At 42.5% G+C, this 23,645-nt stretch overlaps 1 protein-coding gene across 1 annotated transcript in view; it reads left to right on the plus strand.

Annotated features, from left to right (window-relative positions):
• Window positions 1-23,645, plus strand: part of IFFO2 (intermediate filament family orphan 2) — a 38,316-nt gene that overhangs the window by 1,512 nt on the left and 13,159 nt on the right. The window lies entirely within an intron of this gene.

Consider the following 23,645-nt stretch of genomic DNA (forward strand, 5'->3'; position numbering starts at 1 on the left):
CTGTAAGATCCTTCCCTGGGAGGCTGGAGAACCTTGATCTTTACAGGAGCATTGTCAGCTTAAATTAAAAAAAAAAAAAAAAAAAAAAAATTCCTTTTTGGTGAAGGGAAACAATCTGTTATTAATATTGCATTGCATAGTTGTTCCTAAATTTAGCTTGCCTTCATTTTCTGGACTAATCACTCCAGTAGTCGATTTCGTGTGCCAGCTCTCTGAAATTAGCTCAGTGCTGCAATATTTGGGTTGCAAATACTGCAGGGGAAGGTTTGCACTCCCAGATGTTCCTCGGAATTCGTCAAAACAAAAGCCCTGACGCTGCCAGGCTCTGTAAACCCTGGTGATCTGGAGGTTTTTCTTAGCCTGTTGGAAAGCCCTGGGTTTTTAACTGGTGTTTTAACTGCTGTCCACCCCCCCCCGGTGATGGAGAGCGTTCCCTTCGGGTTGCTGTATTTGCCGGCTCAACCTGGCTGTGGCAGAGATGGAGGCCAGAGGAGAGGGGAAAAAAAAAAATAATAAAAAAAAAAAGCTAGTTGGGATTCTGCAGGGAGATTCCTGCATTGTCTGAGGAACTGCTGTCCTTTGGGGCTGGCGTGGGCACTCCCGTTTGGAGTTTTGGCATCTTTAGGCTGAAAATGTATTTCCTCCTTTCCCAGCCTTGTGTTTTTGTTGTTTGTGGTCGGGTTGCTGTATTTGCCGGCTCAACCTGGCTGTGGCAGAGATGGAGGCCAGAGGAGAGGGGAAAAAAAAAAATAATAAAAAAAAAAAAGCTAGTTGGGATTCTGCAGGGAGATTCCTGCATTGTCTGAGGAACTGCTGTCCTTTGGGGCTGGCGTGGGCACTCCCGTTTGGAGTTTTGGCATCTTTAGGCTGAAAATGTGTTTCCTCCTTTCCCAGCCTTGTGTTTTTGTTGTTTGTTTGTTTGGGGTTTTTTTTTCTGTAGAACAGATTTAATCCTTTCCTATGTTTTTTGGAGGCAGCCGGCGTTTCTGGGCTGTGTGGCCTGTGAAGCGTAGCTGAATTTCTTCTGTCCAGGGTAACAGGACTGCAGTGTGCTCTTTGCATCCCTCCAGCCATCAGCTTTTATAACAGACCTCTTCTTGTGAATTCACTCGCTTTAGAGAGGTTTCATTGTCAGGGTTCAAGCAGTAATTTCTGGCCTGTTCATTAACTAAAGTGCTGGCTACGTTCAGTGCATCTCCTTAAAGCTTGTGTGCCTCGATTGCTCTGTGCGTTGTGGCTGAATCGGGATGGAAAAAAGGAGTTGGCATCTTTTTTTTTTTTTTTTTTTTTTTTTTTCTTTTTTTCTTTTTTTTTTTTTTTTTACAAAAATAAACAGATGATAAAATCTCTGCAAGGGGCAGCGATAAGAAAAAAGTTGTTATTTCAGAAACAAGCCCAAGTTCTCAGTAAAAAGGAGGTGGGTTTTTTTTTTTTTTTTTTTTTTTGTCAGTCTAGAATGTTAGCTGTCACCGCAGCACGGGGTTGTTTTTGTTTTTATGGTTGGTACCAAGGCGATGGGAGCAGCGGTGCTTCAGAGGAAGTTGCACTTGGTGGTGGTTTGGTTAAAGAAGATAATGTGTTGGGTGTGGGTTATGTCACCAGAACCTGGGGATACTTCTTCTTTTTAATGGATATGTCATTTATTTATTTCTTAAGGAAGATGGGACTTGTGGGCCATTTAAGTTCAATCTTTCTACAGCTGATTCTGTCTATTCTGCTTTCACCTGGTCGTGTACAGCAATTTTTCACCCCATAGTCCATACTCAGGTGTGAGTGCTCGCACACTCCCAGGGATTGCATAAACCATATAAATTCAATGGAAATGGGCCTCTTTGTTAGAGGCAATCACAAATCTTATTCTCACTCTGCTTCCTGTTCTTGAAACGGGTTTTTCTCTTGGTGCTTGAAAACAGAATTTGATGAAGGTGTATCAACATGTATCACACCAGTACTGTAGCTGCAGTGTGTCTTTTGTGGGATGTTATTACCATGTAATTGGAATGATTATTCCATTCTCCTGTGACCTTCACTGATAGATGGACGTCACACGTTAAGCTCTTTTGGGGGAGATTGGCTTTTTTGCTGGTGGCCTTGAGCACACTTTTGCATGCTTACAGAGTAATACTGTGCTGTTTTAATTTTAATTCTCGCAGTCAGAGTAGATTAGTCACTTTGATTTCTTTACCATGAGCTAATGGGGAGTTGCAGTGTTTGTCAGCAATCCTGTGAAGATTGGTACCAATATTTGCTTGTTTGTTTTTGCAGGGGAGGGATTCTGTGTCCTGGCATGTTTGTGTGTACGTACCTGTGTATAAATACGCGCTTTAGGTTTACTTTATCTGGCTGGGAACCCTTTGATGATGGAGTTTTATTTAGGGAAATGAGCTCTGAGTGGAAAACAAGCCTTGTGCCCGTCTCCTGACGGTGCTGTTGGGGCTTGCAGAAAGTTAGGAGTGTGCAGAGTTTCTAAGGTGGACTTGGGATCCTGTGAAGATGGGCAGCCCCTTCTCCTGGCAGGTGAAACACCTCTCCATGGCACAGGCAGCTTTGTGTTGGGAACACCCTGTTTGCTAGAGGTTTTGGAGAGCAGTTTTGTACTTGGTTGTTGTTTCACACCAAGAAAATAACCATTTTGCTTAGCTCAAGAACCAGCAGAACGTGGCAGCCTTTTTGAAACAATCAGGCCTTGTAACCTGACCAAGAAGCCACCAACTCAATATGGAAGGATGCTAAAGCAGATAGAGATAACGTCACATTTATTTCCTACAACAATGGAGGCTTTTTTCCTCTTTCCAGGATGACAACTTGATTAAGGAGGGCACAGCTAGCAAATATTTCTTGTCTGAAACATTTGGCCACCAGGAGAATGCCAGGGAGATGATTGCATTGCCAAGGCAGTGAATATTTAGAGTGAATCCTTAGTGTTCAAAGGACATGGCTCATGTGTGATGTGTCTGTTGTTGTTGAAGACCCAGACTCATTGATGTCATACTTTTGAATGGAAAAATGCGATGGTGGAATTCCAAGGGGGAGCAATCCCTCTTGTTTCCTTTCTCTTAAAGGTAGTTTTACTCCTACTCTTAAAAACAATAGTGGGAGATTATCTCGGATGCTTTTTCCAATGAAATTCTGCCTGTGCAATTTTTGGTCTTATTGGTAACAGGCTTCATCTTAGGAAAATATGTTCAACTCCTTCCATCCCCTAAAATCATTTTTCTTGGACATCCTAACGCTGGAGTTCTGAGGTCTAGAATTGGAGTGCATAGGCAGTAGAGCACCTACATCATATTTTACTTTTGTTTATCTCTGAAATACAATTAAGGAAATGTTCCCCCTAAGGAGCCCAGCAGATATTTCAGACCAAAATTCACGTTGTTTTTTTTTTTCCCCCAGATGATGTTATTTTACACAAATGGTATGTAAATGTGAATCTTTTTCTGCTTAACGTGTTGTCTTAATCTTATAGTATTTTTTTTTTAGTGATGATCATAATGTTACACTGTGGATTATTAATTCAGCTGTCGGAGTTGGAGGAATTTTATAGGAAAAATGAACTTAAAATTCATTTTCCTTAGTGTTTTGGGTGTTGTTTTTTCCATCAAACTATGAAGAAAGCATTTAGAAGAGCTTTTGGCCATAGATCAACTCCAAATCCTTTGTAACTTTTTATCTGCTACTACCCTTTTAACGAGAAGGTAAAATTGTCCACTTTCTTTGCAGTCAAACTAACTCAATAAAAAAAAATACTTTCAGGGACAGTTACCAGAAAATGGAGGTAAATCAGATTTTGTAACCTGAAACACACAGGCGAAGTGTGTGTTGTTTTTTTTTCTAGACAGAAAAAGAATAAACAAAAGCAACTGTACTGCTCCACCTCCTTTGGGGTGAGATGAGCAGGGTTTGGAGTGACCAATGTCTGAGCCTTGGTTGGATCCATCCCTGGGTTGGTGGGTCACCAGCTGCACTGAGGGGGATAAACAGGTTTAATTGCCCCTGCCCTGCGAGGGACTGTGTTCCTGTGACCTGTTCAGGTTATTTAGAGGAAAAATCTGCTTTCTGAAGAGCGCTTGAGGATGTGAAACCAGCACAGTCCTTGTGTAACTGCCCGTCCCTGGTATGTGTGTGCTTTGGAGCCCTTCCTTGGGTCTGCCAAGCTGAGCAGGGCTGCAGCATCTTGAATTAGTGATGATGTCCTGTGTTGGTGAGAGATTTACATCTACTTGGTTATGGGAAGGGGAAAACAAATGTGCTCCCCCTCCCCAGTTAGACCAGTTGGATTGCCAGTGGAGGCTGGGGCGCTGGCGCTGTGTCTCCTGGCCATCAGAGGGATGCTGTGGGGACGTGGCAGGGGGACACTCCTCACCCCAAGAAGCCCCCTCTCCCAGCCTTGCACCCGGGGAGATCTCCCCTGAAGATCCCAGTGCATCTCTGGGTGCTGTGACAGGCAAAATACTGCTGCGTGTGGCCAGCCAGAGCCTGCTGACTCGCTGAAAACCTTCTGCAGTCATTCTCTCTCCTCCCTCCTCCTCTTTTTTATTTTTTTTTTTTTTTTTAGCTGCAAGAAGGCTGCTGATGGCCGTGGAGAGCTTTAGTCTGAACACTCCAATAGATTTGTATATTATGGTTTCAAAATTGTTCTTAATTGGTGCAGATATTGAATCTGCCAGATGTTAACCATCTTTTCCAGCGGAGACTTAACTGTTACTAAGGGTTGAACTGGAAATAATTGTTTTACCTCAGGATGGTATTTCATTTGGAAGATTAATAAAGTCCACTTGAAGAAGAGATTATCTTAAATTTGCTGCAGCTGGAAAGGACAAAGATTATCTTTGTCAAAGGCCATGAGCGTCAAAACTAACTGGATCTCCTTTTTTTTAAAGAAGGGAACTTAATAAAAATGTGCTTAAGATAAGCCCTGGAGGAATGTCTGAAAACTTTTAAAACTAAAATCTCAGTGGTAACAAGATGCAAATGTTACGTATAGACCCAATAAAAAACAAATAATTTTTTTATCCCTCTAGAAGAATGTAACCAGCACGCTAGACTTCTGTCCGGGTTTCAATTGGTTACAGAGCTGGTAATAATGCAGTCTCTGTGTAAAGCCATATATATGTCTTTAATTCTGGTATTTCTGCTTTGATTTTTATGTTTTCAAGGGGTAGTTATGTTTCAATAGGGCTTTTCACTGAAATTTAGTGTTTTTTACCCCTTCCAAAGCGGCCACGCAGCCTGGTATTGGAGATTTTTGGATGCCCCTTATAAGATGTGAAGTTTGATGTTAAACGCTCGTTCTGGTGAAACCCGATACTGAGTCTAAAAAAGCCTTTTTTTACTTGCACTGAGGGGACGGGAGTTTTCTCTGTGAAGAATTGAGAAGATTGTCTAATGCGAGAAAACTTGGCCGTAGAACAAACCAAAAAATACCCATGCCTTATAATTGTTGGTTGGAAAGTTGTACCGCTTGGAGCTGTGCAAATTAAGAGCTGTAAGAATAAAGTTTGTTTGGGTGTCAGACATTTTTCGGTGAAGGATCCCATCTTTGCTTGGAAAATGCTGCTGCAAAGACATGCATTTACGATATGCAGGAATATCTGGAGCACTCTAACAAATCTCCCATTTATTTCTTTATTTCTATCATGGTATAGCTAGAAACTGGGACTTCTGGGTTGTAGTAATGGAGGGGAAGGTTGGGAAGGAGAGGGGATGTTTCCCTTTGATCCTGCTTTCGAACAGTGGGATTGGGGCTGTACTTTGTTAAATATTTAAATAGATAAATCTCTGTGTGTGCCTTACTTCGACTGGCTTGTAATGGGAGCAACCGGGGAGGGCTGGGGTGTGTTACGACTGATCTGAAATAGCTGTCTCAGCTGTGCAAGTTCGCTATTTATTCAGGACTATATCTTCGGCTGACTATTAACTCTGAATTCTAATTAAAAATAACGAATTTGCAGATGAACCAGATTGGCTGTGGCGACGAGAAAAATCACCGCCTCATGTTGTGGTTTGAGTTTCAGAGAAACTCGGGCCGGGATCTGCGCCGAATTCTTCAAAGAACGGCTTCCTCTGTTGCAAGAGAACCACAGGACTTTCTGTGTATATTTTGAATTTACCTTTTGATTCCTCCCGTGACTCACGGTGGGAAGTTTTGGACTTTCTGAAGGCAAAAAAACAGATTTTCAAAGAGCAGCTTAAATGTTGAGTAGCTCTGGGAGCAACCCCCCCCCAAATACCTCTGATCTTAAACCCAAATAATCTCTGCAGATCCTTGCAATTTAGGGCCGAGGTGAAAACAAACACAGAAACAAGTTATTTCTAGCTCTGCATCATCTGTAATCATAGGCTTTCGTTGCACTAATGCAGTTTGAGTGCTGGGCTTGTAGCTAAAGAAAGCACCGAGCCCACGTACGGCTCAGCAGCGGCTTTTTTGTGGTCAAGGTTTTGTGGTGATGCTCTGCCAGGTCTTACACTGGCTTCCTGCACATTCTTTGCTGTGACTAAATCTATTTATTTATTATTTTTTAGTTTGGTAAAAATATTCACAGGATGTTGTTCTTTACGGTTTAAGTCTCCATCTTAATGTTTAAGACCAGCGTTTTTGTTTGTACAAGAAGGGAAGAGATTTCTGCCAGCTCGGTCTTTAAAAATAGTTAAAAACTTAGCAGTGTGTCTGTAGGGTGTTAGTTTAACTGGAGCTCTCCTGCAGCCTTGTGAGCAGTCTTGTTCCCAGAACCCTGAGCTGATAAGTAATAAATGGTAATAAAAGGTGATAAATGGGACAAGACTTGATTCCATTTAGTAAACAAAGCACAGGGAAATCATACAGTGCACAGCTTGGCTTTTTTACCAATTTTCAAACTCTGTTCTGCTCTGCCTCACCATACCCCAGCTTCTATTGGGCATTTCCCATGTTTTACTGTCTCCCTTTTCCTTGTGTGTGCTCTCACCTGCAGGAGAGCTCACCTGCTCTCATCCAGGGCTCTCACCTCCTGCTATTATCCTGGTCACATTTTTCAAGTTTCTGTGCATAGAATCACAGAATGGTTTGGGTTGGAAGTCAAGTTTCTGTGCATAGAATCATAGAATGGTTTGGGTTGGAAGGGACCTTAAAGATCATCAAGTTCCAACCCCCCTGCCCTGGGCAGGGACACCTCCCACCACACCAGGTGATCCAAGCCCTCTTCAACCTGCCCTTGAACCCCTCCAGGGATGGGGCAACCACAGCTTCTCTGGGCAACCTGGGCCAGGCTATCACCACCCTCACACCAAAGTTCTTCCCCAGATTTCATCTCAATCCCTGTTTTGTGCTGAGGACTCCAGAGCTGGACACAGTGCTCCTGGTGGGGCCTCACCAGAACATGTCCCTCCCACCCCCTCCTTCCATCTGAAGTGAAGGAACACATCTCCACTTTATTAAATGTTTAAGATGAGGGGGGGGAATAAGATCGTTTTGTATGGTGATAGCTTGGACGCATTGATAGATTACTGAATTTCAAATATATTGTTAAAATGCCTTAGTTTGGGGTCAGAGGTGAATGACTGCAGCTAATGACCTAGAGAGCCCCTGCTTGCTGATTAAGGAGTCATTTAGGAGGGTGGGATTTGTTTTTGATGCCAAAGAAATAAGTAATGTATATGGTGTTTCATAACCCCCGGCTGTCACCTCGTCTAGAAACCGTTCTTATCAGATCTTTCTGCTTCAAAGTAGGTCTGAAAAAAGCCCAGGTGATACAACAGTCCCTGTTATTATTACCTGGATTTCACGGGTCGTGCCAGGTGTTTGTGATAACGTCAGGAGGATTTGGTGACTTTTTGTAGTTTCTGTTGCAGAAAGTGGCACCTGGGAAGCATATGCTTTTCCCATGCCTGGATTACCAAGGTGCTTAATTTTCAAAGCCTTTTAAAAATGAAATTTTAAGTATTTATCTAAAAAACTTCCAACGTGTGGGAATCTTTCTCTTCTCTTTCGTTTGCTGCGAGTGGTGCCCATCCATGTACAAAAATGACATCAGCTCTGCCTCTGGATCCACTTCAACAACAAGAGCATCAAGAGAGCTCGGAGAGAATGGTTCTCTGTGCCCATTAACGATGCGTCCTGCTCGTTAATGACACAGAACAGGGACTAGTGGCTGTGTGAAAGTGAATCACAGATGATGCGTTTCTTCAGCCTTTTGTTTGAGCGTTTCCACACTCCAGCTCATCTCCACGTGACTCGGTGGTTACTGGACTCAATTTGGAAGCCTTCTGCTGGACTCCATGTGTCCCGCTTCCCCCAGAGATTGTTAATTTGAGTCCCCTTCCAAGTAGGTTTTGGGACTGAACCTAGTCACGTCTGCTTTCTGTGTCGTGTCTTCAAAAATGAGCCCACTGCTGCCTTTTGGAGCTTGTTCTCAATGTTCAGTTTTCCCTTTTTTGGCTTTTTTCTGTCTTGGAAACCACCATCGTGCATCGCTTTAGAGAAGGATTTTAGCTGTGATCAAGTGAATGGCTTGTATTGCTGCTCTTAGTCATGGGGCTCCGGGTTTAATCTTCCATCTGATGGGAGTTTCAGTGGATCTAGTCTGAATTTCTACTGAAATGCAATCGAAACCAAACCTGTTGTTAGAGCCTGAGCCTCAATTCCGTGTAACTTCACAAGTCTCTTGGTGCTATGAACAAGCCAATGTTTTGATTTCCCAATCTTAAATGGTTTCACGAATCTGAATAGAAATGACAAAGCCTAGATAAACTTCCGATAACGTTCTGTGTTGGGATGTTACCAGCACCCAGGTGTGTCACTGCCTTACAAACCCAGTTTTGTTTGCTTTGAAAGGTCTGGGAGTTTTGTGTATGTAATTAAGTGGTTGAAAGAGATGACAGTTCACAGACCCTGTACTAAAAAGAGGAATTTCAGGGAAGAATTAACTTTGTCCTCTTCATGTGGGCAAGAAAACTTATTAATTTACAATGGCTCATTAGCATAGAGAACAGAGATGTTGAAGGAAGTGATGATGTATAATAGGACTGGATCCCCCTTTACCCTTAAATACAGTAGAAGTGTTTAGTCCATGCAGTGACTCATTCTGCAATTAGAGATCAAAGGGATCCTGGCTCAGTATTTATTCCAAATCAGTGGTTTCAATGGAAAATGTATTTCTGTCTGTGGATTCTTACAGGTAAAATTTGCCTGCCTGTCTCTGAGATGAGAAAATAGAACTATGTCTTTTTTTTTTTTTTAAAAGAAGCTTTCTCGGATACAGAGAACAGAATTTAAATTTAGCAGGCCCATGTCTGTTCAATCATTGCAGTCAAGTCCTGACACGTCAAATCTAGTTAACAAAAATACTAAGTATTGGTGTAATCTTACATAGTTCTGTAGAATGGCATGGATGCGTTAATATTGAATTGTAATGGGAATGGTGGAAGGGTTCAAAAAGCTACTAAGCTCACTAAAACCACTACACGAACATTCCCCCCTTCGCAGCTATGAGAAAAATCTTTATTTCCCCCTCTAGCATTTTCAGTAAGGCTTTAACCATCTGCCATGGGGCAGTCTGGATTCTGTTCCTAACTTTTCTGCTGAGATTTTTCCCCAAATGACTATACCAGAACCACCTCACCTTTGACTCTTTCTGTAATCCATGCACTTTTAAACCCATTCCCCCCCCCAGCTTTTTTTTTTTTTTCTTTCAGCAAAGGGAGAAAAAGGGAGTGCAAAACACTTAAGAACTCTTTAATGCCCTGGAAAATGTTTTTCCACTAATCTGTATTCTTAACCAGAGCGTAGAACTGCCGGTTGTCAGTGGGAGACCAGCTTTTCTTGTTAAAAGGGACAAAGTGACCCTGGGAATGAAGTCCCACTTGCAGAGATGCCGTACAGAATTTTATCCTTTCAAGAATGGCTACGGGACCTAAGTAAGCTCATTTTGTGATAACTATCCCTGAAGGACAGCAGGCTCCTGGTGGTGGCTTGTGATGAATCTGCAAATAAACTCATTTTCCTTCGGAGCTTCCCTTCCCCTTTTGGGCATTAGATCCTTCTATCCATTTATATGCAACGTGGTCAGACTCTTCCCTGTCAGGTTTCGATGGCTGGAAGGAATTTACTGTCTTCTTGACTCGTTATTTCATGTAGGGGATCACAGGAGCCTCACAATTGTGTCAAGGTGGGCCATACTGGTGTGGGGACTGGGTGTCGAGGCACTGAACCAGTGTCATTGCAGCCCTGAAATAAGTGTTATCCTGTTATCTTCTTTCTCTGGTGTTCGATGAAGCAGTAATTACTGTATAATTTTTATTTCTTCTCTAAAATCCACATTAAGATACATCTCTAGACCCGTGGGCAGGGGTTTATTCCCACGGGGAGCCAGCGTGGCTCTCTCCTGGAGTGGGCTTTGGGTCTGTGACTCAGCCTCATTCTCCTGTAATTGTAGGGCAGGGAATGAGGTCACCACTCAGTCACTCTCTGCCTTTTCACTGGCCTTTTCCATTAAACCCAAGTTTGTACTGGAGCTCCGCTGTCCATCTCCTCCTCTCCATAAATAGCACGGGGCTGCCACTGCCAGTGGTTTATCCTCCCCCCATAATAACAATCCGTGGTGTTTCAGACTGCCCGAAAACAGGATTTCATTTGTGAAAACTTAGCAATTTCACTTTTCTTTGCAGCAGGAGGCAAACTGAGCTCACTGCTTTTCAGACTCGATGAGGCTTCAGCAAGCCTGGGACTAGGATTTTGGGGTATTCCAGTGGGGACCAGTGCTCATCAAGGTTTTTTTCATTGTGTTCCTGTGAATTCAAGTACTAAACAATTATGTTCTTGGGAATTTATGTAACTGAGACAGCAAAACCAACCTTTCCTGAGTTCAAGTACTAAACAATTATGTTCTTGGAAATTTATGTAACTGAGACAGCAAAACCAACCATTATGTTTATATGAATTTAAGACTGATCTGCCTTTGTGCAAATACTTTAAAATGTCCAATCTTGAATTTTATATCCTTCTAGCTGTCATCTTTATTAATTTGCTTCCATCTAAATGGCATAGTACGGTGGTTTAATGGTAATTCTGTAAAGGCTAGTCACCATAATTAACCAGGAATACTAAACTATATTAATCTGCCCATTGTACTAGAAGTGATTAAAGCAGCTTAAACAGTGAATGTGATTCTGACATTTCTTGAAGGACTGTGTGAGAGCACTGTGTATTTCCTCAAGTGTCTTAGGAGCCTTTGAAGAGCAGTTTATTTCTTACCCTTTGTAATAGTTCTGTTTTTAGAATCCTGATACTGCACATGAAAGCTACACTTAAGTATATTTACCTTTACAAAGGTAATAAACTCTTAAAAGGTAGATAAGATAATGGAGTGCCGTTGGGAGACTTTGCTACATACTTGGTGTGTATCCCACCTGCCTGCCTGGTTCCTGACAGCAGATAAGCATTATCTCACTTTAATAAACAGGTTCAGTAAAAGTATTTATTATTGGGGCAGAGATTAAGATGACTTTTACCTCTTGTTTTTGAGACTGGTTCATATAATGTGGGGGAAGAGGGAGGGCAGATGGCGAGAAACCGAGAGACAAGGTAAGGAGAGCAGGGAGTCCTTCAGCTGTGACTTGCAATTATTCTTGGTATTTCAGGCTGAAGAACTGCAGAAGTGAATGAAAATGTTTTGGTAATACATTCCAGCAGCACCTCTGGTTCCTTTCCACAGAAGAGTAATCCCAGTCTGTTATCACTTGGTCTTATCAGAGCCATTCAGAGGCGATAACAGCAGGGTGGGTGCAGCGTGGCCAGCGAAGGGAATGGCTGCATATAGGAAGCATTTACTCATCAAATCATAAGCCAAATGAAGACCTTTTATGAGAGAGAATGTTAAAATAGCAGTGTTTTGAACTTGGTACAGGTTACATTCCAACAGCTGAGCTTAGCTAGTTGTATGTTTAATTACATAGCTCAGTATTTCTTTACAGAAATGAAAAAGCTTTTCCCCAAAGTGGGTGATTTACTTGAATACTGAAATGGAAGAAGAAGATGGGAATATCTGTTGAAGGAGGTGGTGTTCCTGTGGTAGTAGATTGCAGGAAGTGTTGAAAATGGTGCTGTCTCGGATCATTTTATGCCATGCTGGTGACATATTTCTTTTTCTTTTAAGACCACCAGCTAGCCCAAGTGCAACACATGCTGTTTCTGAAAGCCATCCTCCAGAAAGGCTATTGGTTTAATGGGGATTGTTTTTCGGCTGTGGGAATGGGGCAGACATCCCTGGTTTGCTCTCCAGACTAATACTGGGCTTCATGCCGGCTTCCAGTGCAAACCCCTCTTCCCGAGGGATCTGTCTGGGGATCCATTTGGTGGATCTCAACCTGTGCCCCACAGACTCTGGTTTCCAGAACCCCCTGCTCCATCTGGAGAGCAGGAGACCCACGGCGCAATGGTAATGCTCAAAACACCCAGGTTTTCCTCTTCGTAGTGGATTGTCATGAAGTCATAAAAGTTCTGAAAAGAAATAATCCTCACCCTACATGGGAAAAATTTCCTGTAGTTAAAGGCCTGCTAGATTGCTTCTCTTTGAGCTGTGATGTAAGAACCTTCCATGTAGTCATGTGCATCAGCTGAGATAATGCACTATTTTAGCTTGGCAGCCTCCAAGAGGACATTCATGAAAGCTTTCGTTAGGTGTTTATAGAAAATAGAAAGGAAATTCATGCCACAGAAGTTTGCCTGTACTTTCCGACAGCTTAGCGTTAGATCTTATTATGGCTTTAAATCTCTTCTGTAACTACTTGTCTCCTCTGCTGCCAGACTTTTGGCAAGGTGGCTGTGTTGTGCTGAGAGCTCCTCGGCAGCAGTAGGAGGCGAGAAAATTACAAGTGAAATGTCCTGAGCACCATAAAAATACAAATGTATTTTTAAAATGGTGATGGTGTATATTAGAGCACGCTTCTAGGACATCTTTTAAAAGTTGCTGCAAGGCTAGAACTATATAGAATTATACTCCTTTGTTACGGTAAGCGATCTTGACTCTTAAGTAGATTTCAAATCTGGTTTATTGTATGCTTTCTTTAGTCTTATTCTTCTTCCTCCTGCCCAAAAGCCCTCCTCCATATTAATATTTTTATCAGCTCGTGAGCTGTCTCCTTCGTTTAAGGGATTAAAAAGAAACAGGAAAGGGAACTGAGAATTAGGGGTAAAAACAGGAAAGGTGAGAGAAGGGGGAAGACAACTCTCTGTGGAAAAATATGGATTCTTCTTGTGCTGTTAAAGATTAGAGGGAGACCCTTGAAAATCAGCCCGAGTCTCGTGTACTGGATTTTATGTAGAAACTCTGAAGTTGGGGTGCTTGGCTTCAGAAACAAGTCATGCCAAAGTCTGATGTGATCATTTGTAATACTTTTACTGACCTCTGAGATTTATTAATGGGTATTTTCTATTAGTCGCTGGTAATGCTTTTACTGACCTCTGAGATTTATTAATGGGTATTTTCTATTACTCTTCTAAAATTAATGTGCTAAAGCGAAGATCAAGGACTAAGAGTTTGAAGTGAGTGTGGTAGGGAGAAGAGAGACAGGATGGGACCCCCCTCCTGTTTCAGAAACCACAATATATCAAGGTCAGACCAGAGCTGAATTTTTAGCGTGGAGGAGAGGGCTTGAAACTCGTATTTGGTGGCAGGCTGCAGAAAGCTGTTATGTATCACAAATATTTGCTTAACGCGACATCGTGTGCAGTTTACAATGTTGTGGTGTTTTTCCAAAGTACACATTAGTAGTTTTTCATTTTAGCAAACTATTAAAACTGTATTGAAGGCCTGGAATAAGATTTTTTTAATTTATTTTTTCATTTTATTTTATTTTAAGCCAGTGAAGCTTCAGATTCTGGGCCAGGCATGCTGGTGCCTATCTTCTGCCATTTAAATACATTTGATTAAATTAAGAGCATTAAGCAATTTTTTAAGTTTCCCTAAACAATGGATGGATTTTTCTGTGATTATTCCATGAGTCAGTTTTAATAATCCCTTTTCATTGTGCAGTTTTCGTTGCTGAAACTTGAGCGCTGAAGTCTTGTTGGTGACTCCCTCATAAACAACCCGACTCCCAATTTGCAGAAGACCTTTTTCTCGCCGTCTCCTGTTGTGCTGCAGCCTGTGTTTATCCCGGTGATGATGGAGCTGCTGGGGGATGAGCTGTCCAAGGAATCACATGGCTTTACTGGGACACCGGGATAATAGCGTGCTGTGTTCTTGGGCTCTGTGCAGGGGCTTGGGAAGCTTGTTTTGACCTTTTCCCTGCAATTCTACCAGTTTCTCACATTAGCACTTGTACCAGGCTATTCCTGGATGTTGACCGAAAGAATTTGAGGTGATGAATAGTCTATACGATAATCGCAACATGATTTAAAAGCACTGGATGGGCTACTGTTTCCTGCCCTGTTGTTGCAGGGTTAGCAAAAAAAACGACTTCAAGATGTCCAACTTCTGCTTCTCATTTGTTCAGAGATGCCTGGACGTGTCTGTCAGCCCCACAGAATGAAATTTAAGCCCCCTCCCCTCTGTACCGTTGGGGGGTGGATAAACACAGAGAGGTTTCTCAGGAGGAGCAGAGAACACTGGGCAGCTTTTTGACTTTTGCAGGAAGTAGAAAAAACCAAACCAAAATAATATACTTGAGTCAACATTGCTCTTCAGGCTCATAGTCTCTGTTCTGATCTTTCTCCTTAAGTTTTACAGCATCCGTCACTGTATTTTGGTAATATTTTCTTCAAAGAGAATGGTTGAGCGGTGAGTTTACTGAAATGAATTTCACAGCAGTTTTATATATGTGCCCGTGCCAAAGCATTAGGACAAAACACCTGAACATTTGACATACTAAATACCATAAAATTGCGGCTTGTTGATAGGCAGAGCTGTAAAATAAATGTATATACATGATCAGCTGCCTTTAATGCATGAGGTTTGTAGTACTTATGTTTGCTAGAGATTTCCTTACATGGGAATTCAGTATTTGATAATTAACTTGTAGCTAGCAGCGCTATACATTAATGTAATCCTGTGCTTTTCAGATTACCTGTTTCAAAATGAGTCAGAGTAATTACTTTATCTGCAGTTACGACAACAGTTGCACAGGAATGTAATGTTCTTTGCCTTGGCTGGTTCATAAGCTGCGCTTGCAGTTGTCTTCTGCAGGCCTGGAATATGCAGAGCTCTTCTGGAGGCTTCAGAGGCAAAGGAGATAAGGGTTTGCTGTATTAATGTATAGAAATTAGTGTAGTGCTGCTCTTTCCTAGGAAACACTTTAATCGGACAGAGCTGACACGAGCATGGACTTGTCAGTGAGCTAAAAATGAGAGTATAGAACAATGGCTTTTGATACCGTGGGTCTGATCTCTGTAGAAATGGGATTTCTTCCCAGTTGTATTCGTTGCTGGAGTTGTCCTTTTCCGACTGTGCCAGTCGGTGGGTCTCTGGCACGATGAATGTCCCTCAGCTCCGTGAATAACAGCATGGGAAACAGCCTTGGAAATATGACGCTGTCCTCCCATACAGTGAAATCAGGATGTGTCCGGCGTCTGAAATTTCCTTTATATTGTTGATAGAGAGAGAGAGAAAAAGGGAAAAAAAAATAAGCGGATATACCTACAAAATAGGGGAAATACCTTGGACTTAATTGGTACAAGAGGAAGAGGACGGAGAATTTGAGCATTGTCCCAGGAAGGCTACCTAGGCTACAATAAAATATTTACAAAGATGACTTAATTCTGCACGTTGAGCTAAAAAGAAGCCCAAAATGCAGTGCTCTTATCCTCATCTTGCCAAAAGTGTCACGCTCTATCAGTCAACGTCAAATGGGTGTTTGGGTTTAAATCTTATCAGATGTTTCGTAGTTAGACCTAATCATATTTACTGTGCCACGCGGGGGCTGTATCGTGTTCCTGGAATTGGAGATGACTTGTCGAGCAAACTGTCTGTCTGACATTGCCTTTCAGAAGAAAACCTTGCTGCAGGTATCTCGGAGGCACTGGAAGGTCCCGTTCCCCGGCGCTCTGCTGAGTTCAGACTGATGCCAGAAACTGAGGAGCCTGTTGGCGTGAGGAAGAGTAGATGCCCCTCTTAATGACAGAGGGCGGCTTGCTAGGAGCTGAGATCCCAGCTAATTTAATTGTTTTGCAGTTCATGTGTCCCTGATGTGTGTCTGATAGCTGCGAGGCTGCCCCAATAAAACTAAGGGTAACTGGGAGTTTAAAGTGTCTTGATGACAGAGAGCAGCTTGCTAGGAGCTGAGATCCCAGCTAATTTAATTGTTTTGCAGCTCATGTGTCCGTGATGTGTGTCTGATAGCTGCGAGGCTGCCCCAATAAAACTAAGGGTAACTGGGAGTTTAAAGTCCATCATAACATTTCCCCTTTGCAGTGGGTACTTCCTAGAGGTTGGGTTTTGAGCAGTTCCTCTTGTGTTGCACGTTTCCTCCCTCCCTGCTTCTTAGGTCTTTGCCTACTCTTAAGCTATTGATATTTTTCTAATTGCAGACTGTTTTTTTCCTTACCTTGCTCTCTTGGCTGCTTTTCCTTTATTGCATGGGGTAAATCCTTAACCCCCCCTCCCCCAAAGTGAGCCCACGGGCCAGACTTGGAGGCCTCGTGTTTGTCCCAGTTGGTTTTTTATCAAGGCTCTTTTGTTGGAGGCAGTTCCTGGGCTGGCTTCAGTCACCACCGAGCACGCTGGAAAACGCAATCCCTGCTTTCTCGGGTTACTGAACCAAATCCCTCTCCCCTTCCCCGGGGTCTGCTCTACCTAGTCAATAAACTGCAGCTCAGCTGTCAAAAGCTGCAGTAGATCCACACTGCAGAATTATTTCTTCACGCTTAAGAGACGTGTATTTTTTTTCAGGGGCTGTAAACACTGTCGCGAAGATTTTGACAGGAGTGAAAAATGAATTTAAGTTGCTGGTGGCGAGGGAAATAGAAGTAGCGTTAATTCTGCCTCCAGCACTTTGCAGCCCGTCGGGGCCCACTGCTCTGTGCTGAGAAGTAAATACAGCTTGGTCCATTATTTCTTGTGTTTGTGGTGGCTGGGACAGGTCAGGCACAAATTCATAAATCCATCTTGACACGTTGGGAAACGTAAGAGGAGGGTGCAGGCAGCAGTGTTTAGTTTACCTTCTGTGTTAGGTATTATATTGTGAATTACATCCCAAGCCCTGCTCCGAGAGCTCCAATCTGGTGGTATCTTATCAGCAGGAAGAGTTTATGACTAACCAGAAGTGATTTCTCTGCAGGAAGTGGTTGTGTTCCTGTGATCAGCATGATCATTATAGGTGTGGAGGACACTAGTTGATAAAATGTGATTTTTAATTATGCCCTGATTCTAGAGTATGGATCCTTTATAAAGAAGGATTGAATAGACAGAGGCCTTTTGTGGTTTTGCTCCTTAAAGTTGTAAAAGCTCTGTTCCTCCAAAGCAGCTTCTATTTCCATATGCCTGAGATGGAGAGGGGGAGCAGAAGAGCCCTGTGGAAATGATATGACCTTGCATAAAAAGCAAGCGGAAACACTAAAAAGAATTACCTTACCTGATCAGGTACCTTCCCTCACTGGAAGGAGTTGCGGTTTTGAACACTTCCCACAGGTTTAACCTGTTAATATTTACAATCATTTGCAGGTCAGTGATCTGCACGTTTGGGTTATGTCATCATGGGCCTGATCTTTCTCATCAGGAGAATATAAAAGGGGTTTGGAGAAGCAGAGAGGGAGCAGCACATGGGGAAGGAGGAAGCTGTACAAAATTTTTATTTCCAGTGAAGGTAATTTACCTACTCACAGCAGTTCTGGACTCTGTCCTGCGGAATGGCTTAGAAACCAAGGACACTGATTAGGTTATAAACATGAGGGAAAATAAAAGACTTCTTTGCATGGCAGTTGTTGAGGTCTGAGCTCTGAAAGCAAGCTGCATCAGAGCTCTTCACTCAGCAGCAGTTAAACGAGGGGGGAAGGTGGGTCTCTGAATGTGGCCTTACTTAACATGAATACTGGGCCCCGGTGAGCTTGATGGCTTTATCTCTTTTACCCAAGTTCTCCCTCTACCTACAGTGAAAAAAAAATAATTATTTCTTTTAAGGCGGCAGTATTTCAAGTGATTTTGCTACAATGTGCTGTGGAAATAGGGTACCAACATTAATAACCTTGAATGCACTGGTAAATGGAGGACTTTGAAGGATTTTTCTTCTTCACTTGGTTAGCTACAGGATTGAAAATAACTGGAACTCATAATTGGTGCTTTTCTTTTGCCAGGACAGGAGATCTTTTAGGTGTTTTCTCTTTCTTGGAGTTGTATAAAATCTTGTGAAAACAACCAACAGCTGCCTCACCCACCGTGTTAGGCCTATTTTAATAACTATCTTGTGTCTTTGTTATGAACTTCTGTGTTTGGGGCTGGGTGCAAGCACAAAAGGAAAGCTCCAAAGCTTATCCAAGTATCAAAAGACACCTTAGATTTAAAACTGGCCTTTATTTAGTGCAGTGTCATGCAGGAGCATATGACTTGTAGCCGTCTGGCTTAAGATGTGTTTAATGTTGCAGTGAATATTGCACAATTAGATGTGGATTCTGCTAATGTATTAAAAGCACCGTAATTTTCTTTATAAAGGAATGCAGACATGGCTGTTGCTTGTGCTTGAAGTCGTTGAACTCTTGTGACATTATGCACGGCTTTTGTTTAAACACCTCGTGTGGTCAGGAACAAAACACAAATGAACTTGCAGATGATTTTTATTGTGGTTCCAGTAACAGGCTGGAGCATCTTTCCAGGTGTATGTAATCGGGAGGCATAATTATGCAATGTTTTTCTGTATAGTAAGTTCTTTTAGTAATTCTCTTCACAAGCATTTTGCTGGTGTTCAAAGGCCTGTGTGCTATTTTAAGTAGAGCACAAGTCTAGAATATTAACCCTCCCTTTAAAACTCAGGGCTTTCATTACAGCGGTGCAAAGGGTGTAAGTTCTGCAGTGCAATGACCTTACCTGTATCATCAAGACCATTGCTACAGGTCCAAGGATACGGACTCCTCCCTCGCTCTGATGTTTGGGAAATTTGATGCTGCCGTGGCTGACTTGTAGCAAAGAGGTTTGGTGATGCTGCAGAGGGGATGTTTCTTGCCTGTCGTAAGCAACAGATGATTTCATTCAAGAGCGCCGCCGCCGCGGTGTTACAGCCAGGCTTTAATGGAATCAGGCGCTCACATTAAATTAATACGTTTTACATGGAGCCCATCAACTAACATTTAATTTGCTTCAATAAGAAGTCAGGGCATGTGGGATCAAAATGGTCCGTGCTTGGGATAATCTGGAGGAATCCCCATATTACAGCATTTTAAAAATGCTCACTGAAACAAGAGGTAGCATTTGTGAATAAGCTAATTGCTTAATGCAGCCTTATATCTAATTTAGTGCAAAACTAAGACTGGATAGGAAAATGATCTCTTAAGCAAGGATTCTAAAAGCAGAGGGAATGGTGCATTGCTTTTTAAATTTATTTATTATTAACAAAATAAATAAGGAGTCATAGAGAGGTTTTTTACAATGAAATCCATCTTGCATGGTCCAGTTCTTTGGAGCTAATGAAAAGATGCAGCCGGCTCTTTGTATTTACAATCCCAAACTGCCTTCTTGTAGGGTTTAGTGAGATTGCAGATGTAGGTTCTCCTCTCAATTAAGAAACACTGTTGAGAATGGTTAGAAACTGACGCTGCAGCAGAATTTTAGAGTCATGAAGGTTTCTCTCCATTTGTCCAGAAAGTCTTAAACATGATGTTTTCTTATCCCAAACTACTGCAGAATGTTTCTCTCAAACAGCCTGCCCTGCCCACGTTCCTGCCTTGGCCCATTACAGGATTAGGCTCTGGATCCTTTTGTGTGGGAACAGCAGTGGTACATCTGATGGGCCGTTAAGTCAATTCGAATGAAATCAGTGTCTAACAACCAGAGTTATAAACTGTAATGTTGATAGTTATTATCTAGGTGTTGGAGAGGGGATTAGCGGGCATGTTCCTACAGCCCCGCAGTGAGAGGCGGCGTGTAATGACCGTGAGTAATGCGAAATGATTAAATGGCTTGGGCTTGTGCATGGGAAGTGTTAAATGTGGTGCCAGCGCCGGTGAGCGGTGCAGCACGCCTTGCCTTTCTGGAGTTCCTGTAAACAACGTATGGGCGTCAAAAAGATCCCAACGTGCAAAAGAACAAGCAGTGGTGCCGCCAAGGAATGGGAGCACAAAGAGCTGTCTCTGACTGGGGGTGTAATTACCTGCTCCTGCCATGGCATGGGTGTTTTCTTCCATCTGCAGGCGTGGGGCATCAGAGAATATACCATCTTAGAGGCTTCTCATCCAGCAGATCAGCAATCTGGGGCATTTCATCCCAGAAATGGGGTAGCGGTGTCTTAGCGTGCAAGAAAAAGCAATTAAGCTGTTCCCTGAAGTAGCACTGACAGTTCATCCCTTCAGTAGGTTTGTGTTTTCAGGAATCATTAGCTGGTAATATTTTTGTGAGCATTTTATAGCCATTGCTCAAACTAACACTTGTGTTTCCTGTTGTGGACTCAAGCACTCAAGAGCTATTAGGTTTTCCTTTCTGTTACTGCTCTTCTCCCCGTACGCTGACGGGAAGACACTCCCACAAAAACGAAACGGGGTGAAAAGCTTCAGAGTCAGTCCTGAGAGAATGCCAGGGGAAAAACACAGACCACTGTAAACGTTTGCTGTTGTTCTGTTCCACTTTGGTGGTTTTCTTCTCCACACGACGTGGTATAAAACTCCCAGGAAGAAGGGTCTTGTGTTCCTGAAGAGTTTTTCTTATGGAAAAAATGTATTGTCATTAAATGCCACCGGAGGAATATTTCCTTCTTTGAGGGAGGGATATTTTTAGTGCAAGCAATAGTGCAGTTGATAGCATCAAGCATAATTAACTATCAACCAGTCTACTTGTGCCTTTCTGCCTTGAGCAATAACGTATTTAAACCAGCAGGTTTCTCTCAGGCATATTTTGTAAGCACATTGGGTTTTTTTCTAAATAATACTGTACTCTCATTTAAAAATCCTTTTAGCAAGGCAGACTTCTCTAAAACTAGCTTTCTGTTCTAAAGAGGCTTTGTGACTCTGCTCCAAGGGGCAATTCTCTCCACTGGTCTGTGTTCCTAAGCTTGGCTGGATGATGCTGGGAGAGAAGAAAGGAAGATGTTTGTGTTCCTTGACGCAGATATTCAGGGAGCAGGAAAGTAGGTTCAAAGCTCGTTGTGTCAACATCGACTGCTCAGTTTAATTTCATGAACATTAAGGCTTGAAAACTTAGAGGGGCTTTTAAAGGAGGTTACCCAGTTCTTGAGATGTCTCCCTGGGCTTTCTTTGGTGTGGGAGAAGATGTTCCTATCGGTGAACTGGTGGCTACTCTTCCAATTTCAAAGGAAACACAAGTTTGTGGTGTGACTCAGCTTTACAAGAACACGGCTTTGAGCAACGTTAATCCTAGCTGACTCTTCATGTGTTTTGTTTGTCTAATATCCTTGTAATGTAGCTATTCCCGTTAAAGAAAGCCAGCATCCTTTGTTCTCCTCTAAGCTATGTGAGACATGAGTGCAGAAGTAGTTTGGGGCCCGAAGCTGCGATGACTGAATGCTGCTGGAATGTACTGTGTCACATCTGGTAAAGGGGAAGAGATCCATAGCTTCCAAAATTCAGACTAGCCCTTTATTTGGCGGGGTGGGTAGGTAGGTGGTGGTTGGAACTAAAACATCCTTGGAAGGTGGGAAAGAAGGAAAAAAGCTTGGTTAAATTTGAAATTCATATTGCTGATTTATTTTTCAAAAAGAAGTATATATATAATGAGAAGCCCTGAAGTCTGGTCGATTTAGTTGCCTTTCTGGGTCAGAAAAAAGATTTTTTTTTTTTTTAGAAAAAAGATATTTTTTTTTTTCGGATACAGCTGGAAATCATAGCAATTGATGTATCTGAGCCAAGAATTAAGTGTATTTGGGAGCAGCGGGAGCAGCTGGCTAGTTAATATCCTGCAGCAAATATGTGAAGGCTGCTGGTTTTTCAGCCTGTAGCCTGTCCAGCCATTTCCCTTTTGGGTATTACAGTCCTGGGCATTCCTGCTGCCTCTTCTCCCATGGTTATCCAGGGCAGGAGTTACCTCTCTGCTCTGCTCATGCTGCCGGGTCGTTAATCGGGTGGTGGAGGAGATGGAGGAGCCCAGGCTTTGGTCCCTTCCACTGGTTGGGTTTGCTGGGAAGCAGAGGTTGTCCTCAGCCTGCTGGGGTCGAGACTGGGGGAATTACTGACTTCTGCTTTCTGACGGTAACTGGAGAGCAAGCTATTGATTACTGGGAGAATAATTTAGATTGTGTTGAATATTAAAGACACCAGAGCCATAGTTAGCATCTTCCCAGCGGCATGTGCTCCTTGTGCTACTACACGCTCCAACAAATGCAGCAGCAGCTGCCAAGGTCCCTTTTAAAGTCTTGTGTGTTCCAGCAAATACAGGATGATCATATGAATGAGCAATCTTTCTATTGTCTCATTTCCCTGGAAGTTTAAATGGAGAATTAATCCTCTGCTTCATTGTCATCCTCTACCTTCCCATCCGTCTCCTTCCTCTCTTCCCTACAAATAGTCTCCTGAGGTTTAAGTGTGGGGAGAAAGTAAGATTGGCATTTTGAGCTGTTAAATGAGGTTAATCAGCTTGGTAGTGGGTGGGAGAAATGCGCTCTGGGGTTAAGAATGTGATATTAATGGTTAGCAGGACCCTTATTGTCAGCCCAGTGTAAACTTCCTTCTGTTAGCTATGATCTTTTTATTAAAAATTACCTGATTGTTTTATTGTTTATAATTAAGAGAAACACAGAAATTTTGGGGAGGATGTGCATGTGTGTGAAGGAAAGCATCCTTTTCCTCTTCTCTTGAAAACACCATCTCGAGTTTGACGGAAGAGAATTAGGGCTGTAAATCACTGTTTGGCAAAATGCACTTTAACTGGCACAAAGAGCAGAAATGGAACTACTGGAATTTCTGCAGGATGAGGAAGGTTAGTCTGAGCAGAGCGAGATGTGTAATTCTGGCAGCTGCCCAGAAGGGCTGAACTGCTGGGGAAGAACGCTAATAATTTTTGCTAGCTTTTGGCGTGGACAGTAAAAATACGCTTATGCGTTTTCCAAAAATACATCTCTCTTGTTGCAGAATGCACAGAGCCCTGTGGGGATGCAAAGAATCCAGCAGGATAACCTGAACGCGTCCCTCGTTTCAATGGTTAAAACCTGGAGAAGCAGCATATCAATTTTTGCACTGTCTGCTCGACTCCCATCCATAAACGAGAGCCCGCTGGCAGAGAGACCGGGAGCGATGATTAAAGCCGTGCAACTCTCCCTCTGTAGCAGAAGGAGACCATCTCACAGACTGCAAATAGAATTGGCTGCTTTTAATTAATTTCACCTTCTTGACTTTAATATTAAAATCTGAAAAACAAAGTTACTATTTTTATAGAAATGCACATGTAATTAGTAGTCAAAAACCACATCGGGTATGGAAATACCAAGCTAAAACATTTAATGACAAATGCAAATTTCAGCCTAAATATTTTACTCCGCTTGGCAGTAAATCATCGCCGGTAAAAAGATGCACAGCAAGTCTTCCT

This window comes from Calidris pugnax, unplaced genomic scaffold (assembly GCF_001431845.1).
Source record: "Calidris pugnax isolate Ruff unplaced genomic scaffold, ASM143184v1 scaffold161, whole genome shotgun sequence".
In the NCBI taxonomy this organism is placed as follows: Eukaryota; Metazoa; Chordata; class Aves; order Charadriiformes; family Scolopacidae; genus Calidris; species Calidris pugnax.